Here is a 12,777-nt window from a genome sequence, read left to right as displayed (position 1 = left end):
GGGACCCATTAGCATCATCAAGTCCAGCTCCTTGCTCCTCGCTCCTCACAGGACTTACTGAAACTAAACATAACTGTTGTCCAGGTGCTCCTTGAACTCCTCCAGGCTCAGTGCCATGACCACTTCCCTGGGGAGCCTGTTCCAGTGACTGACCACTCTCTCCTTGAAGAACCTTTTCTTAATGTCCTATCTGAAATTCGCCATTTCACTGGGTCCTGTCACTGATCTCCATGCTGCCCCCTTGAGGAAGCTGTAGTCTGCTATGAGAGCTTTCTCTTCTCTCAACTGAGCAGACCAAGTGACCTCAGATGCTCCTCCTAAATCATGTCCTTGAGGCCTTTGATCATCTTGGTTGTCTTCCTCTGGACATATTATTGTCTGATGTCCTTCTTATACTGAGGTGCCCAAAACTGTACACCATACCTGAGATGAAGCAATACCAGTGTGGTGTAGAGTGGGAGAGAATATAAGACAGTAGAGTCAAGTCGAATTGAGACAGTTGAATCAAGAATCTTCTCCATACAATCAGTGAAGTTTAAAAGGAAATTTATTTTGCCCACATATGGGCAGCTACAACCATTTTTGATATCAGATGGAGTCTCTATCTTCAAGAAGGCATGTGCTCCCTGTAGACTATGGAGGGTATCTGCCAGCCCCACCTGAACTTTCAGGTATCTGAAGGCATCTGAAATGCTATTAGATGATCCTGCTAAATATTTAAAATATAATGCAAACTAAGTACGTTCAGTCATGTCTTGATATATCCTCCTCTTTGTTCTTCAAGAGCTAGCACAACTCTCACCACTGACTGGTTGCTTAAAGAAAGTTTACATTCAAAGTGTGACTTATAAAATATACTAAATATTGTGATTTGATGAACAGAATAGTTGTGATCTTAGTCCATAAATAACTGGTCTGAGTTCTGTACTATATTTTCAAAAATAAAGATGCAAAATTAAGAAGGGACTTATTTCACCTTCAGCTTTTCAAGATGTGTAATTTCCAGTAATTTCCTCAGTGTTTCTGCACTAGCCACAGTAGGAATGTCTGTAACATCTTAGTCTTCTGCTCTTAGAGAATGCTGTCACAACTGAGATGAGTGAAAGAGGCACAGTATCAGACCAGGTGTTGCCAAGAGGTTCTGTGGAAAGCATAACCAATGGACTTCTCTTCATCTTTCAGCAGCCACTGTATCACCCTTGAGTATGTTGGAAACATGAGCAATACCACTGGAAGATTCACTGTGCCTGCACAGCTTTTATTTGGCCTTTTATTTGATGTATAAACTACTTCTTCCTTCTCACTGCTATTCCTTGGCTTTCCTCACCCCTGCCTTCCCTCCTTCATTTGGCTTTGTGGAATCATACACCGCAAACACAGAACAAGGAAGAAATCTGTACTGTCACCCTCATGGTGGGAGCTTCATGTGAGCTTCAGAAAGCTTAAGGGGTAACATACAGCACCCATACTCACAGCGATAAGGCAAAGAAAAGGTGAGGAAAGTGTTTACACTTGGTGAGATTCCTGAAATTGTTTTGTCCCATCATGAAAGAACAGGGGCCACAGACAGGCATCCATGTTATTGATCTGGTTGCTGTGGGAACAGATATTTGCATGTTCACCTCCAGGAGTGCAAACACATCACACCCAGTGCTCTCTCCTTGCAGTGTCCCTGATGGAACTCTTGTTTTGCAGAACAATAGGTTTGTTCTTCCTGCAAGTTAAAATGTAGTACAAATAAAAACAAAACAAAACAAAACCAAAAAAAACCCAAACCAAGAAAAAAAAAAAAACAATCCTAGTTGTCTCTTTGTATCTTCAGTTTAGCCAAACATGGAGACTATCATCGGATAAAACAATTTGTCTTCCAAAAGGTTTGATATTGTAAACTCCTTTACAAAGCCTTTTCCATTATTCCCTCTCCAACAGCTGGCATCTAACTCTCCTGTTAACAGTCCCAATTGGGGTAATCACTCTAAAACTTTAGAAAAAGACACACAGAAAACAACAGGTATGTCTTCATTTGGGTAAATACTTATGCAATTTAACTCTACCTGAGCACTTTCTCAAAGAAGACTTCAGTTAAATGAGAACAATCATAAATCAATATAATCTAATTATTCTGTTAACCTCCTTTTTTTAGTGCTCACAATTATGAAATATAGCCGAATTCTATTAACAGTGATTTTTATTATTATCCTCCTCTCTAAAGCATCTGTCAGCATGGTAGATGGTCATCCTACAGAAACAGAAATAATTCAGCAGCAAAGGAAGCTTCTATAGATACGTCAGTTAAAAAAAAAAGACTAGGGAAACTGTGGGCCCTCTCCAGTAGGAAACAGAATACCTGATTACCTGCCATACTGAGATGGCTGTGTTACTTAACAACTTCTTTCTCTTGGTCTTCACCAACAAGTGTTCCATCCAAGCCATCCAGGTCACAGAAGGCAAACGCAGGGACTGGAAGAATGAAGAACCTCCGACTGTAGAAAATCATGTTTGAGACCATCTAAGGAACCTGAAGGTGCACAAGTCTATGGAACCTCATGTTATGCATCCATGAATCCTAAGAAAGCTGGTGGATGAAGTTGCTAAGCCACTAGCCATCAGATCTGAGATGTTGTGGCAGTCCAGTGAAGTTCTCACTATCTGCTAATGGGGAAACATAATCTGCATTTTTTAAAAGGGAAATACAGAAGACCCAGGGAACTCCAGGTTGGTCAGTCTCACCACTTTGCTCAGCAGCTAAGGAATTGGTTGGATGGTTGCTCTTGAGGAGCTGCCGTCAACAGCTGCATATCCAAGTGGAGAACAGTGATAAGTGGCTTTCCTCAGGGGTCAGTATAGGCACCAGTGCTGTTTAACATCTTGTCAGTGACAGGAACAGTGGGATTGAGTGCACCCTCAGCAAGTTTGCCAATGACACCAATCTGTGTGGCGTGGTCAGCACACTGGAGGGAAAGGATGCCATCCAGAGGGACACTGACAGGTTTGGGAGGTGGGCCAGTGCAAACCTTATGAAGTTCAACCAAGCCAAGTGTAAGATCCTGCACTTGTGTCAGGACAATCTCAAGCACAAATACAGGCTGGTCAGAGAATGGATTAAGAGCAGCCCTGAGGAGAAGGACTTGGGAGGGCTGGCTGATGAGAAGCCCAACATGACCTAGCAATGGGAGCTTGCAGCCCAGAAAGCCAACCATACCCTGGGCTGCATCAACAGAAGTGTGACCACCAGGTCAAGGGAGGTGATTCTGAACCTTTACTCCATTCTCATGAGACCAAGCCTGGAGTGCTGCAACCAGTTCTGGGGCCCCCAACTCAAGAAGTACGTGAACCTGTTGGAGGAAGTCCTGAAAGAATAAATTAGGGACAATTTTTTTACTGTGAGGGTGGTGAGGCACTGGAACACATTGCCAAAAGAAGTAATGGATTTCCCATACCCTGGAAGTGTTCAAGGCAAAGTTAGACAAGACTTTGAGCAACTAGTTTAGTGGAAGGTGTCCCTGCCCATGGCTGGGGTGTCAGAAGTAGATGTATTACACTTTTGTGTAATCTGTTGCTGAAAACCTTCACAAATAGAAAAGATTTAAATTGATATTGAAGCCAAACCCTCCCAGAACTTTGAAGGAATTAATTTTCAGACCTAGACACTATTAAACAACCCTGTCTTGTATCCCACAGCTAAAAATCTCTTGCTAACAGGATTGTGACTTACTGATCAATCAGCAGACTGAAATAGTATTAGAGGAGTACCAGACAGAAGGAGGTCACACAACTCTTCTCTCCTGCTCTGCCAGCTACAAGCACTAAAACTTTCGTGTTTGAGAATGTTTTACATCATTTTAAGACCCTGTTACTGAAAGACATAGGCTTCACTCTCATTGCTTCTGGGAGGGGTGACATATCAGAGAAATAAAGGGAATATGGGGAACTTTTCTTATGAGAATTCACTGACCTAATTTTAACTTATTTTGCCCCTGTGCTCACGTCAAACACTCTCCTTCTGATAAATACATGCATAAATTAGACATTAACAAGTCAAATGCACCCTTTTAATGCTGTCTTTTGATAAACACTCTGAATCACTGCTGCATAGCTAATTCCAAGGGTTTACAGTAAAAAATCTCCAGCAATGCACAAACATTAGGGTAACTATTCCTGTGCTGTGTAAACTTTTCAGGTCCTTTAGAACATTGCAGATTCAAGGATACCTACCCATCAGTGGACAGAAAAGCAACTCTCAGTAGAAAGCCAATTATCATCATTCCTTATTTTATTTCACGTTTTGAGAAACATGGGAAGAAAAATCAGTATTAGATGAACCTTAAAAAGAACAATGATTAAAGTCTCTATGGTTCTCACATTTGAGATTAATAAATTCATAGAATCATAGGATGGTTTAGGATTAAAGGGGCCTTAAAGATCATCTTGTTCTAACTCCCTTGCCATGGGCAAGGTCACCTTCCATTAGACCAGGTTGCCCAAAGCCCCATCCAACCTAGTCTTAAACACTTCCAGGTGTGGGAAATTCACAGCTTCCTGAGACAAACTGTTCCAGTGGCTTACCACTCTTGCAGTTCAGAATTTCTTCCCTACATCTAACTTAAATCTACCTTCTTTCTGTTTAAAGCCATTCCCCCTTGCCCTGCCAGTACACGCCCTTTTATAAAGTCCCTTTCCAGCTTTCTCGTAGACAGGCCTCTTTAGGTACTGGAAGGCAGGTCCAAGGTCTCCCTGGAGTCTTCTGCTCTCTAGGCTCAACAAGCAAAAATCTCTCTGCTGGTCTTCACAGGAGAGGTGCTCCAGCCCCACGAGCATCTTTTTGGTCTTCCCTTGAACTCACTCCAACAGGTCCAGTAGAATCATTAAAACCATTTCTGTTCTTTTGTGTTAGACTTGTTTACCCATCATCACAGACATAGAGAAAGCTTCTCTCTATAGCAGCATACAGTGGCACAGGCGTCACCAGAGTCTATCACATGTTCTTTAATTACTAGAACCTGTCAAGTCTAGCAAAGACCAGTTGATGTTTGAAGACATCAGTGTTGTTATTTAAATTACTGCTCACTAGACTTGTGTGATTTGGTTATTCTAAAAACTGGAATCTGCTTTTTTCCTATGTGTGGAGAGAAACAGTACTGACATTAGTCATGAATAAACTTCTCATTGTGAATATAAAAAAAAATAATTATATGCACCTCTCAGGCCTACCAGAGAATTAATAATTAAAAAAAAAAAAAAAAAAAGCAAATTTCACCTGGAATATTTAGTAGGGTTTTTTTCAGGTAATCATTCTTTTTCATAAAACAATCTTTTGAATAGGTGTACCTTGCTGGCTCAATTCAAATGTTAGAATAGAAATATATAAAGCCAAACAAAGAACAAGTACAACTAGCCCAGAAAACGTTCTAGAAAAACAAGAGAATACAGTCAGAAGAGAATATGTAATACAACCTATCTGGAATGTCTTGGTCAAATGCCTTGTTACACTGAAATAACCATGGGAAAAATCATGTTGAACTCCCTAGCCTGTAAATTAATGCCTACAAATGTGCAGTGCTCAGTACGTCATATGGGAACAGCCACACAGAGGATGCTTTGTTATAAATAAATCTGCACCTTGTCCAAGATTTATTGTTGGGCATCTTCGTGATAAGTCTAAATTTCAGAAATTGGGTTCTGTCCCTTGGAGTCTTTGAGAAATGAAATGGGGAAAGAACATACAGAAACTTTGGTTGTGCTCTCCATGAATTGTCTGAAGGTGCTTATTTCCACAGTTTCTCAAAATAGTGAACAGCAACAGTATTAAACCCTTCCCAGACCCATAAAATAGATAAAAATATCTTTGCATACACAGCATATGTTAAAACAGTTACCTACATGATTTATTTATTTTTTTTTTTTATATATAAAAAAAAGGGCAAATATTTCCTTTAAGTTTTCTCTCAGGACCCTCAGGTTTAGTAGTGTGAAACAATATCCATAAGAATGCTCTCACAGTAACTGCTGTCATATATCCCAGCCTGAACTAAAAACTTTGCCAGACATCCCATATACATTGTCAGTGACCAACTACAAGTGCAAAAGTAGTTTGGGACCTTTTCAAACCATTCAGTTCTGACCTAATTAGAAAAGACATGGTTTTCACTTCCACACAGATAGCTGTTTTCCTGTTCACAGCCTGCGAACATTGTTCTCTCTGCACTTTTTCATATGCTGGCTAAGCACTCAGGTGTTGACATCGCTACCCTGTATTGCCTGAAGATTTTCTTCACCAGGCATCTTCACACTGAGGGGCAACAGCAATGCTCTATCATTAAATCAGCCTCCCTTTCAACACAGTATAGTGTGTGGGATGGTTATGGTGGTTTAAGAGCAAATCAGGTAGCAGACTCACTCCTACAGAAGCATATACATAGTATTATGTTATATTCTAACTTTCAGTGACTACTTCTATAGAAATAATTGCTGTTGCTTTTAAATATGAAGGAAGGATTTATCTACATTATAATGTACACCGTGGAATTTCAAAGAATTTTTAAATTATTACAGCCTTAAAAAAATATATAATACCATCTGTAAGCCAAACTACACTACCTCACAGATATTGTGAAGGCTTGTGAAGTGTAGAGATATTAAACCTGAAGCCCTGTGGTTAAGACAGTCGGTGCAATAAATATGTTTTTGTATGCCCTCCCTGCAGAAGAGGAAAATAATGGAGATACTGTAAAGAGTTCGAGTTACCAAACAAAAGGCACAGAACACAAGTAATTTTGTATTCTTTTCTTTCTGCTAGCTTTGAACAAGAAAGGTTATTACAAAGGAGATAGGCAGCAGTGTCATTTCTAAAGCCACACTATTGTTATCCAGAATTTCCACCTACAGACAGCTCCATAGTGGCTGACAGTGCTTGGGGGTGGGGGGAGGGAGAAAACCAACCAGTATATATACTTACTAGTGATATAATATGAGGTACTACAGATCTGTTGAAAGAGGCTTTCTAATTTATGGTAGCACCTTGGACATGCCATCCATCCTTCAGCTCTCTGTGATTTGGTTTAATTACATGACAAAAGGATACATGTGTGAAATTTATTGTATATGTTTTAAAGTGGTTTGAGATCAATGAGTTGTAATAAACAAAGTGTGAAGAATTAAAATACTCTAAAAGGACTGTAATGATTTTATTCATATGGATAAAAACCTTCACCACCAGTATAATCTACCCCCTTCCAAAATAACTTAAACTCAGAATTCTTAAGAAAGCACAAATCCTTTTCAGATAAGCTAGAAATATTAAATACTCCTTGAAAAGAAAGACAGTGGTTTACTTGGTGTTTCAAAGAATTTGTCTCCACATGTGCTTGTCATTTCCCTTCAGAGAACCTATACAAGATATAGTGGAAACAGTGTTGAGGGTGATGAAAATGCCAGAGCATCTGTCAGTGGATCACCTTATGACAGCAAGTGATAAGCCTCCTAATGCTGAAGTGACGAATGTGCCCAAATGTGGATGCTATCCTTGTGCAAGAGAGCTGAAAACACAAATATGAACATCTAGACATGAGGACATGCCTCTGGGGAGACCCCACTAGTTTTTGTAGTACTTGACTGATTCTAGAAACCAGCACATTTTTGCCATACAGAAAGATAAGTGTACTTATCAGCACGGCACCATCGCTCAGAAGAGGACTAGTTGGGATGAGGAAAGCATCAATCATATCTAAGTATCAAATGTGACCTTTTGTGTATGTTTTTCTTTCAAATGATCTTTCATTTTCTGTATCTTCAAAGTTTTCATAGTACATTTTAAGTGTTCTATAATTGAGTAGGAATATAAAAGCATGCTCCAATAAGCTTATTCAAACAGAAATTGCATACATTGTGCTGGTTACCAAAGTACAAATGACTTCAAGAAAGAAAGTATGGGGCGGCTGTCTGTAGTCACAAACAAAATACAGTACATAAGTAGGGTATGATTTACAATGTGTAAAGGTCTATTGCAAGAAAACATGTTTCCATGGGAAACTAGAAGCGCATAGGGGAGGAAATCTGTTTTTGATATATAGCAAAAGGGGCTGTATATACTGTTGGGAAATATGAAAGTAAATATCTCAAGCTGAGTCAAGAACCCATAATATATTTTTTTTCAAAATGTTTTTTTTTAAAGCTTTAATAGCCTTAAATACTAATTTTATTACACTATTTTACAGGACATACACATTGAATTATATATCAAAATTACTCAATTTAATGACAGTTAATAAGATAAGGAAAAGCCTACCAGTTCAATTCCCACAAGAATAAACATTAATATATTAGAAATGGATGCAAAAATCTATATTACAAATGGGTATAAATAAATTCATTTGTATTTCTTTGAGCAAGATGTTAAAGGGAGCAATCCATATTATTGACCTGACTTTAATATTTTTTTTTGCTTTAGATTAGCCCAGTAAACCCAAGAATCTCAGCAACCATTAACAATAAGCATTCCAACTTTTGACTAAATATTCTGATCAATAGCTTCTTATATACTAAACAAACAAACCCACCACTTCCAGTAGTCTGGTCTCAAAAGGTAACAAGCATTTTCTCAGTTTCTAATAAATGAGTATGATAGTATCGACTGGTTGGTCATTAACATGTTTGAACAGACAAAGCTTATTATTTGTTTACTGCTGCATCTTACTGCAAACAAAAATACTACAGCAAGCAGTGGGGTAGGGTTCTTTGTGCTAGGAAATGGGCAATGCTGAGAGGGCACCCCTGCAGGCTTTTCTCTGTCCTCTTGGATGGGTGGAACAGAAAACAAGGCTCTGTTTTCAGCTAATTTAGGACAAAGCTAAACAGAAAAAGAAAGAGGAGGATTAGACTGAGATTATGTCTGCACTAGTGGGTGAACAGAATTTTCAGGGTAAAGCCACAAAGCAGGCATCTGGCTCATTGGTACTAGTGCCCATTTTCAGTTTCCCTATCAGGACACAAGCTATTTGTGTTTCCAGCTGTTGCAGGAGGCGCATGAGAAAACAAGAAGGCAGCTGTGGGAACAGAAAAGATGCATGTCTTGTCTCCAGGGATAGGGAAGGGGAGGCCATGGAGGGAAGGATGACGAGGCTTCTCTGTGATCACAAAGGACCAGGACAATATCTGATTCAGATTCTCATTTCTCAACTTGTGCCAATGGTCACCAAACAGCTGCCAAACAAAACACCTTCATCATGTTACCACACAAATCATGTCAGAGATCCTCATCTTCACTTAGCTGGGCTTGTTTCCTAGATACTGTCCATCAGATAACCTTTATGGACCAAAGAGAAAAGGTCCTTTTCCTAAAATTATTTTGACTATATGCACCTCTGAATGAACAACACAGGCTGGTAGCCTCACTAGCTTTTTTCACACCGTGCTTAATCGGGAGCTCAGGTTAGAAACCCACTGCATCTTTAGGGAGAGCAGATGTCAGGGCTATTACTACCTCATGAATTAACACCCTCAGCTAGAGCTCTGTCCATACTTTATAATTGGCATAACAGAAACAGAACTATCCACGCAGGACTGAAGTGATCTCTTTCTGTGCATAGACCTGAGGGGCTATTTTGTTCAAATCTGATCCCAAGAGCAGACAAAGAGCACAGGTGGGCTTTGGTTTGCCCCATCCAGCCTGGGTCTACTTTTTCTGCTCACTGCACACCACAGACAGCTCAGAGGGCTCCAAGTATGAAAAGTCACTGGGGAGAGACTGAAAAAGGGATGCCAAGGGAACTTTTTGGAAAAAGAAACACAACTAAAAATAAGTTCAACAGTTTGGCCACCAATCTCCCCTTCTCACTCCCAGGAGAGTCCCTAAACTCTCTAAAGCTCCCCTAGTTGTTCTCTGCACTCAGGGAGACAAGTTTCTCATCTGCTTGAACTAGATTTTTCACCTTCTTGATACTGATACACACCAGCTGCTCAGTCTCTGCTCTCGTATGCATGGAAGCAATTAATCAAAAGTAAAAATTTAAAAATCACTTCCACTTTTTTGCTCATTATTAAAAAAAAATGTCTCTGACTGAGAATGACTATGGACACTTTCAGCTTGAAAAGTAATCCTCTCACAAAGTTATAAGCCAGTTCTGAACCTGACCTTTCAAATTGGAAAGCTATACAATTTTAACCAGGTTTCATGCTGGGTCCCTTGAATATTTCAAAGGCATTTCTTTCAATCTAGCCCATTCTTCTACCAGTCTGTGCTATGGTAAGTTTGGCTTCATATTTCTTTGATCCATGAGGCAAATACTTTACATAGTTTAAAAATAAACCCATGAAGCTTTAGCTATAATCTTTAGCACTGAAAGGAAAGCGAGTTAATAACCAATGTAACAGTAGTATATTCCTTGTGATGCTCTCATTGGAACAAATTTATTCCCATTGTAACTCCACTGACATTAATGGAGCTACCAGCTGAGATGAATTTGTCACGTTTTTGTAAAGCATTTTAGAATTTGATGTCATAATTCTCTAAAGACGCTAGGAAAGACGTCTCTGCGATTCTTGGCGTGCGTTTGTGCACATGCCAATTTCCCCAACTTCTTGTATTCCTTACATTTATTTTCACACTATCTCCTCATGCTCTTTGAGAATCTCCTGATGAGAAGATATGGTGCACCAAATACTTTTTGAAAATAACTATGCTGAGCTAATTATAATATGTTCCTCCTTTTCATACATGAAGATGAATTCAGCAGAGACTGAAGAATGAAACTTGCCTCAGAGATACCATGAAAAACTGTCCATTTTCAAAATGGATATTTTGGAATCTCATTGTCAAAAAGGACTCATAGCACAGGCTGGAATGAGATGTTATTTTTCAAAATGGCTGTTGCTTGGACATTGCTAAAACGCTGATGACATGAAATGAAGCAATTGACTTGAGATCAGAACACGTAACTGAAGCAGGTTACAAAATTTTCTGCACCATTTCTTTGTTAGAAAGGGACAATTTCCTGGAACTGAGTACATGCACAGAAAAATGGCTAGATTTAATATCTTTTAGAAAATCTTCCACATTCTTCCAATAACTCCAATTTTGTGATTTTAAATTCACCTTCTGGATTTTAACTTGATTTAAATATGGCACTTTTATCAGAACTACACAAACAATTCCAAGTCAAACTGAATGTTACTTCATGTCTTAGGATTTAAACGTTTATTTCTGCTTTTTAATTCCAATTTTGGAATGGAGAAAAATTAAATCTAAATACTTAAATAAGATGAGGAAACTGCTTCTATTTTACTTTTATATATATATATTCTGGGTTTTTTTTTATGCAATTTAGTGTTTAAACTTACATCTTTTTTCCATCTATTTTTAGCAGCCACAGCTTTTTCTTAACTTTCTAATTGTGGTTCCCATCACATGATTGTGGTTGCAACATACAGAATGCTTTCTTAAACAACCATAAAAGTAAGTAGCATTTCAAATGCCATTTAGTGCATGTCTTATTTGATTTATTTTTTATTAATTAGATTATTTGATTTGTACCTGTAAAAGCTACTTTGAAGACGTAGTGTTCCTGCTGAATCACTAAATAATAATTTAGACTAGTAGGAAGATCTCGATTTTAGACTCAGAGGATTGCACGGTAGTTCTCTTTAGCAGCATGGCTGAATACAGGCTATATATTTCATATAACGCAGGAATGGAGCAAATATTTTCTGACACTATCCAATAAATCATGTTTTCTTCAACAGCAAATAATAGAACTGTACAGTACATTTTATCTGCAGCAGCAACAAACAATTCATCATCTCTGACCTTTCCATAATGACAACAATCTGAAGAATAGAGACTAATTTAAATTCTTATATAATGTTTAAAATTTAAGGACTAAATCACCTTTATACTAGGTCCCTTCACACTGCTCTAGTAATAAAAATCTTCCTTAAAGTGAACACAAATGCATATTTTTTTTTGTCTTCTTCAAGCTCCTACAAATTAACAGAGCAGAGGTTTCTCTGAGGCCTTGGACCTAAATGCAGCTCAGGCAGATGCGCCCAAGCTAATTTTCAAATGATATGGTAATACCAATTTTCCAATGGTAACAAATACAGTGCAGCCTGTCGAACCTTGGGTTTGTACTTTATAGCTGTCTACGCTGTTTCATTCACTCATCTGTGATACAAAAAAATCCCTACACTGGTACTGGACTCCTTTCATGTGCTCACAACATGATCCATACGTTGCTTTCTTTATTCCTGGAAAGGGGGGGTTGACTTTCAGTTAGCAGACTAACCTGCATAGTAAACTGTTGCATATCTGAAAAAAAAATCTTGCTGTGTACAAATTCATTTCCCAGTCTTCTTATATTATACAGCCATGGGACTAGTTATTATTTACAGAGGCATCTAATGAAAAAGGAACTGAAACTTCAAATTTGGGAACTAGAAATAATTTAACTACGTAAAAATAGTAAATCATTCTTTCTCCACCACTTCTCAATACAAACCCGAGCAACCAGAGGTAACAATCAAAATAAAAATATACACTTCACTGCCAGTCCATCCTGATGCACATCACCTCCAGCATTTTGGAAAATTTGGGTTTGAAATGTACATTGAAGCTGGCTCTCTGAAGCTGTACAGGTTTTGGATCTTTCGTCTCCAAAGGTCTAGCTATTTCCAAAGAAATCCCACCACAATCCTTTTGCCATCAACTGACCTCTTTTTGTTTTTAAAGCCTTCATCCTGAAAACCAGATAAGCCTTATGCTCTTGTGGAAATTGATGGAGGACT

Source organism: Pezoporus flaviventris, unplaced genomic scaffold, assembly GCF_033815535.1.
Source record: "Pezoporus flaviventris isolate CSIRO_AGI_PZ_B2104156 unplaced genomic scaffold, CSIRO_AGI_Pfla_v1 ptg000031l, whole genome shotgun sequence".
Taxonomy (NCBI): Eukaryota; Metazoa; Chordata; class Aves; order Psittaciformes; family Psittacidae; genus Pezoporus; species Pezoporus flaviventris.
The sequence above is the reverse complement of the archived record's forward strand: the minus strand, read 5'-3'. Positions refer to the sequence as shown.